Here is a 7,274-nt window from a genome sequence, read left to right as displayed (position 1 = left end):
GCAAATAACTCGCATAGGCATTTGGAAGGTGTTAGCTCTGCCGAGCTTCGGTGACCCATTTCTACGCTGGCTAGCCGAGCGCGAGGTACTTCAGCTTTATCGACAAGCCCCGCCCTGAAGAACGTTTGGACCAATCGGATTCAAACGTTATTTAGAACTTCCGAACCCTTGTCAAAATGGACAAGAACCCAGCGCGTATATAGTTGATAGTAACAGTATTCCTAATTCCAGTCATAGCTCACTAAGTCGCGAAGGCATAGTGGTTAGCATTTTTGCTTACCAATCCAAAGGACGGGGGATCGAACCCCGACTCGAACGACTTTGATTTTTCGTTCATGTTCAGAATTTCAAGATTTATATTTCCCATACTTTCTCGTTGAGAGCAGATGGGAATCGAACCCAGGATCATTCGCTTACAATGCCAACACCGTAACCAGTCAGCCACAGCCGCTCCTTTTATTGTTTTCTTTTCATCCATTGCATCATAATAACCTATGTTCATGGTTACTCAATTCATTTTTTAACGTTTATTTCTTTTACTGGCTGCAGGAGCGGGGCTATTGTTGCTGTGGGAGGAAGATTGGAACTTTTTTGAAGGATACTACTTTTGTTTTATTTATAAACATGACGACCATGACGGATTTGGTGAGCTGGTGCCCAGTAATAACCTTATTAGATAAAAAATGAACTTTCAAAAATAGAATGTCATTCTTCTTATCAATCAAACCCAACTATATGATGCTCTGTACCTTGTACATCCTCGTTTGATTAGCATTAACAAGTACAATTATCGAACTCGTTCGACGTCAGTACGCGCAAAGTTGGCACAAGCTGGCATAGCTATTAAATTTTTATTTTATTGTAGTCGTCTGAGCTTGACATTGGCTTTTTTCCAGGCGTTGTCTGGGCCCCTAGCCGAAACGCTACGACAGCTGGGGAATCGGCCGGCATGGAAATTGATGTCACGGCTTTGCACAACGATCTCCGGCGTGTACTCACGGTTGTGAGTATGCCTCGCCGCCATGGGAGCAACAAAAATGATCCTAGTGAAATGGCCGCACTGGAAGCGATCACCAACGCTATTCTCCAGGACATCAATGATAAGCATGAAAGCAAAGAAACACCCAAATTTGTACAAATCGTGATCTATGAATCAGCCGTCTAGAAATCTTACCTAAGTGATGAAAAGAAGCATGCATGTGCACTGCATTTAAGGTAGAATGAAGATAAGCAACTTCCAACACGCGCTGGAACCAGTTTTACTACGATCTGTTGATATCCAATCAAATGAGAGAAATATGATCTTAGCTTGCCTATAAATTCAAACTGAAGGATTATTTAAGAGTGGCATTATTTATTGTGAATATTTATGTGTCATCAAGTATTGTTAGAAAGTACAGAATCTGTGTGAGAAAAAACGAACAAGAAATAAATAATAGTAAACAAATATAACACACTTTCTTTGTTTTGAGTCCACACCTAGAAATTCCAAATGGAAAATTCAATCAATTGAATTTGGTTAGAATACCTACTCTCATCGAGCGGGAGCGAATGACCCATTAGGGCGGAATCTAGTGGAATTAAAATGATGAAAATCCAATCAGCAACACATTTTCCGGGTCCCTTTTAGGGTCCCAAACAACCTCCCAAAATTTGGAAGCGAATCGTAAAGCCCACGATTGGCGCAAAGCGAATGAAATTTGTATTAAAATTTCTATGGGGAAACTAGCATTTTCACATTTTTTGAATTTACAAAATTCATGTTTTATTATTTTATGAAACCAACACCGTAGAAGTGTAGCCCTTAATTTCCTGAACAACTCTCCCAAAGAAAGTATGGTGCTAAAAGGTGCTAAAGTGCGTCATAAAAAAGATACGTATGATTTTTACCAAGTATTTTGAAATTTCTACGGTGTTAGTTTCATAAAATAATAAAACATGAATTTTGTAAATTAAAAAATGTGAAAATGCAAGTTTCCCCCCATAGTAATTTCCATACACATTGCATTCGCTTTGCGCCAATCGTGGGCTCAACCAATCGCTCCCATATTTTGGAAGGTTGTTTGGGACCCAAAAAATGTGTTGCTGAAAAAATCAATTTTCGATTCCACCCTAATGACCCATAGGGTTAAAATTCCCCTAATAAAATCAACAACAACAACTTCATATTTTAACATTGAAAATCGGACCATTAGTTGCTGAGATATCGACATTAGAAAATGGTGGGTTGTTTTGGTGAGACTTAGAAAACTTCAATTTTCGTGTTTCTTTTTCTTAAAGCGGCTGTATCTCAGCAACCCGAGGTCCAATCTTCAATGTCTCTTAGACAATTTTATAGCAAATTTTCTGAACTTTTCAAAAAAAAATATTTTTAGAAATGGTCGCTCATGGTCACTATTTTAAAAAATCGAAAAACTGCACATATTTTGCTAAAATCAAACTTTCGGTGGCTATATCTTGAAAACGAAGCCCTTTATCAAAAAAATGTAGGGTAGTTTTCGATTGCAAATTCAATTTTGCATTAAAAAATAACTTCAAATTTGTTTTTGCATGAAATTTGGATTTTTTTCCAAAAATCACTATTTTTCAAAAAATCATAACTTGGCGGCAGATTTTTTGATCATGTTTCTCGATAGCTCAAAAGTTGCGGATTTTAGTCCCCTAAAACATATCAAAAAATCTCGAAAATAAAAATATACATATTTTGGGAAATTGAGTTTTAGTGAAAAAAAAGTTGATAAAAAAATCTGCAAATTTTTTTTCCGTGTGCCTATTTTTTTCTCAATTGTCCTCAACAATACCTACAACTTTGCCAAAGACACCAAATTGATCAGAAAATTCACTCAAAAGTTACAGCTGTTTGAATATTTACATACCATTTTTGTATGGACAGCAGCCAAAATTGTATGGAGACTTGTATGGGTGAACCAATGACACAAAATAGCTTATTTGGTCACAGGGAAGGCCCCCACAAAGTTTGAGCCAAATCAAAAAATACAAATAAAATCCATTTCCGGTTTTGGTAGAGAATTGCTCTTATGTTACATAACGCAAAAATTTCATATAAGTACACTGCCCCTGATCGCATAAATGTCCCATATGCATTTTCATCGATTTCGAGTTATTGATGCAGTTTGGTTCAAAATTGTATGCTCTTTCGAAAGAGCCTATAACATCCAGTACTTTGTTCTAGAAATCAGGAGGAAATCCAGTTTTTTCGCGAAAACTTAACACGTAGCCTTATGTATGGGACAAACTTCGAATGCGTTTTTTTCAGCTTGCTGTTTTTGTATATGGGACATTTATGCGAACATGGGCAGTACATATTCATAAAAATTTGCAAAAAGACGTAATAAAAAAACGCCCCCTGGCCGCTAAATGTTTTAAGGTGAATTTTTATACAATGTTGGCTATAACCAGCGCCGTACCTACGGGGTTGGCACGGTTGTCGGCCGCCAAGGGCGCCAGGCCTTGGGGGCGCCGAAATCGATGATCGTACAAAATTTTCATGTCAGCTATAACATCCTCATTAGATATTTGAAACAGAAAGGGCTCCGAATTATAAAAAAAGAATTACAAATAACTAAATAATTTGGTTTAAAATATGAAAAAAAAGGTTGGGGCGCCAAAGTCAATGGAGCACCCGCAGTCGAGCAGTTTTTGACAGTTCGCTCCATAAGAACTGCATTGTCGAATGGAAATGCTCCATTGTATGTACCACTGCGTGATTTTGTCATTTTGGACGTTCACCATTCAAACGCCATCTTCGCTCAAAAACCTGGATAGGTTTTACTTTATGGCTGGATGTCATTTTCATCTTCATAAATAAGACGATACAGTATGAATTTTAATCGGAAAAATCGCCAAAAAATCACACTGCATTGATTTTCGACGCTCTATTGATTCATCTTGACAGAACTCGTCTATCTCCAACCCTCGAATTTTGAGAAAATAAATTCCGGGAGATCGAGTGATGTTAGTATGTGGTAAAATTTTGCCAAATTTTGTGTCGCGTCGTTCTCAGCTCCCCTGAATCCGATTTTGATTCTTCTGAATGCAGATGAAAGCTAGTGTGCTGAACCTGGGCGAGTTGCCGCTCAAATTTCGAATTATCCATCTGTTTTCGGATGAGGCCAGACTTTACAACAAAATACACAGTTTTCAAATGAAAATATGGTCAACATTTTTCATTTTCATATCTTTTATTTATCTCAAAAATTGTATTTTTTTTTAGTTCTACAACCTCCCAAATTTTCATCCAAATTCATAATATGGTTCTGAAGTTAGAGCAGTTTGATTAACCTACCATAAGAAAAAAAAATTCCTCAAAAAAGGTAAAAGCCCACCTGGTGACCTACGCCAACATTTTTCGTATCTAATTTTATCCGAAATTTCTTCCTACATTCATAGTACAGACCATGAGTGAGCATCTGAAACAAATTTGACATCGATCGGCAATCCCGAACAACTTTTAAAACGATTTACTTTTTGCCTTTCTTACTAAAGAAAGGTATAGGTTTTACTTTATGGCTGGACGTCATTTTCATCTTCGTAAATAAGACGATACAGCATGAATATTGATCGGAAAAATCGTCAAAAAATCACACTGCATTGATTTTCAACGCTTCTTCGCCAAGTCGACAAGTTGTCAAGTTGAGCTTTGAATACTGGCGCGAGAATGCTGGCGCATATATGTTTTGGCTCAACTTATACTCGTTTGTAGTAGCTTGTCAACGATGTTTCCTTCAACATGTAAGATATCGTAGCTTTTCGGTTTCTTTTGCCTTGTCCGTTTTTCATATAACTGTCCAAAGTTTATGCAAAAACTTTTGAGACTTAGGACATTCATCCCGCTACAAACAATTTGTTTCCCGTGTGCTCCTTAAATCGCCTTTAAGTAGGCTTCACTTTGTCGTGATTTCGTATGTTTATTTAACAGAGTTCATTGGATTCCAATAGGAGCTTTCTAAGCTTCTAAGCTTTATATCGTTTTCAAAGTTTTCAATTCTCGCGACGCCAATGGCTATCTACCTAAGGTATTGCGATTGAGTGTGTAGTGGTGCGGTTGTAAAAATAGCTATCTCTGACTCTCTCACTTTCGTAGATGCTGAATGGCAGGCTTCACTGAACACCAAGATCGGGTGCGACGTGGTGCGGTTTTCGTGTCACTCTAGAACCCAAACCGAGCTGTTTATTGTCACACCATAGCAACTGTACCGAAAGCACCTTGGTACACCACCGGTGCACCCAACTGTATACCAAGATGCAACTCAACAGAATGGTTGATCCAAGCAAAACCGGAGGCGACATTGTTTTGATTGAGGTTTGTTAGCCAACATACACATTATCGGGGTGGCCTGGCGGTTGTGATCTCCGTCTTATAATCACGAGGTTCCTGGTACAATCCTGACATAAATATTTTTGAGGTTTTTTTTTCAATTTTTATTATCAAAATTAGTGATTACATACATTAAAAAAAACTTCTTCGAACCTGCGACGCTCTAGTCAAAGGGTTAAAAATTGAATGGATTTTTGTAGTGGAATAGAGAAAACGTTCTGTATTAGGTTTTACACCGTGACGTCATTTGACAGCTCGTGTGCACTGTTTACATGGTCTTCGTCGATTGTCGACGAATTTCCCCGAACAAAATTGACGACCGCATCGAACTGTGCTAAGTCCATGTAAACAGTGCACTCCTTTCTAACCTCCAAATCGAGTCGGCGTAAAACCTAATTATGCAGGTAGAAAATGCCTATTTCAGGATTATATGCACTAGAAGTTAGAGTTTATATTTCATGCCACTACGAAATTCTATTTCTAAAGAATTATTCTGAATAAATAAAAACATTCAAAAAAAATAAAATAATAACTGCCGAGATTTTAACCAAGAACCTTTAAAATACTAATGCAGTGCCTTTGACAACCACACCATTAAGAAGTGTTGATTTCAGCTGGCTTGCTAGGCATCAAGAGTTCTAAACTTCTCCCGTGTGGTAGGCGCTGAAACCAAGTCAGTTTTGTGTACCCGATCCACACCGCCGTCACACCAAACTTTGGTTTCGGTGCACCGATCAAGCTACCGAGCTGTGTCGGGTTTTTTTCGTGACGAGAAATGGTGCGCATAGAAAAACCGGTATCATAGCAAACCGTTGTCGCACCCGTCAAAGGAAAGTCTGGTCATCAGAAAAATTACTTACTTGTATGGAAACATTATGGAAACTGTCCATAGTGACCCGCCGCAGAAATCGGACCGGCGACCTCTCAATTATAAGTCCAGTGCGCGGTCCGATTGATCCACACGTGCGGGACGAAAAAGTATTCACTGTCCGCCAAGTTCAAGGTAACTGTCAACGTGCGCGGAAACCCGCTAAAAATTTCCACACCGGACAAACAACTACCATTATTGATAATGTCTGCAATCAGTACAAGTTCCCAAATCAAATCAAACCACACACCACGAACAGAACTTAAGTGACGCACGAAAAGTAATGTCAGCTAATTTCTTATGCAAAAACAACAATTCATTCCGCGCGCTCAAACGTCAGTGGTCGAACTGTGTAAAAGAATATTATTCAATTATGTAAATTGATTCCACCCTATGCCACGACTTAACCTACACAGTCTGCTCATCAATCGAGCAAATTTTCTTACCCTGCAAAACGACCATTTTTACGTCCAACGGTCGTCCAAATTTACCGGATGTCATGCTTTCTCTTGGGGACTCAGTAAATAGATTCTTACTACCGTCTTGACCTAGTCCAGATTAACATGTGTGTATTGTTCAGACAACAACTCGAATGGAGCACCGGATTCGAGTGGTAGAAATGACAGTTCTTCCATAAGAAATACATTGTAGAAAAAAGCAAAAACTGCTCGAATGGAAGTGCTCCATTGGCAAACTCGCTGACAAATATAATGCTCTTACAATAAATGGAAGATTTGCTTCTACAGAATCTGAGGACTACGTCATCAAAGAGTGGAGTAGAGACCTGTTTTATCTAATAAGTTTAGTGACATACCGAGACAGTATTGCAAGTAAATCTTGAAGGTTCTTTTCGGATCGCTAGTAGTATTCGTTACAACTTTGGCCTGCCCCTGGCGTTCACTTTTAACACTGCTATACGCTCCAACTTGCCTACAACAGTCTTGCAGTACCTCAGTCAGCAACTCAATCGGAATTCTGAAACGGAATTCAATTCGAATCGTTTACGTATTCCGTTTCAAACGCAACAACCGGTACGTACACGGTAGAATTCCGATTGAGTTGACTGGG

At 38.7% G+C, this 7,274-nt stretch overlaps 1 pseudogene; it reads left to right on the top strand.

The window, feature by feature from the left end:
* The first annotated feature begins 530 nt into the window (after positions 1 to 530).
* Positions 531 to 1,418, top strand: LOC119770315 (annotated as a pseudogene).
* The last annotated feature ends 5,856 nt before the right edge of the window (positions 1,419 to 7,274 follow it).

Source organism: Culex quinquefasciatus, chromosome 1 (genome assembly GCF_015732765.1).
Source record: "Culex quinquefasciatus strain JHB chromosome 1, VPISU_Cqui_1.0_pri_paternal, whole genome shotgun sequence".
NCBI lineage: Eukaryota > Metazoa > Arthropoda > Insecta > Diptera > Culicidae > Culex > Culex quinquefasciatus.
Note: the sequence above shows the minus strand (reverse complement) of the source record. Positions and strands in the feature narration are given on the sequence as shown.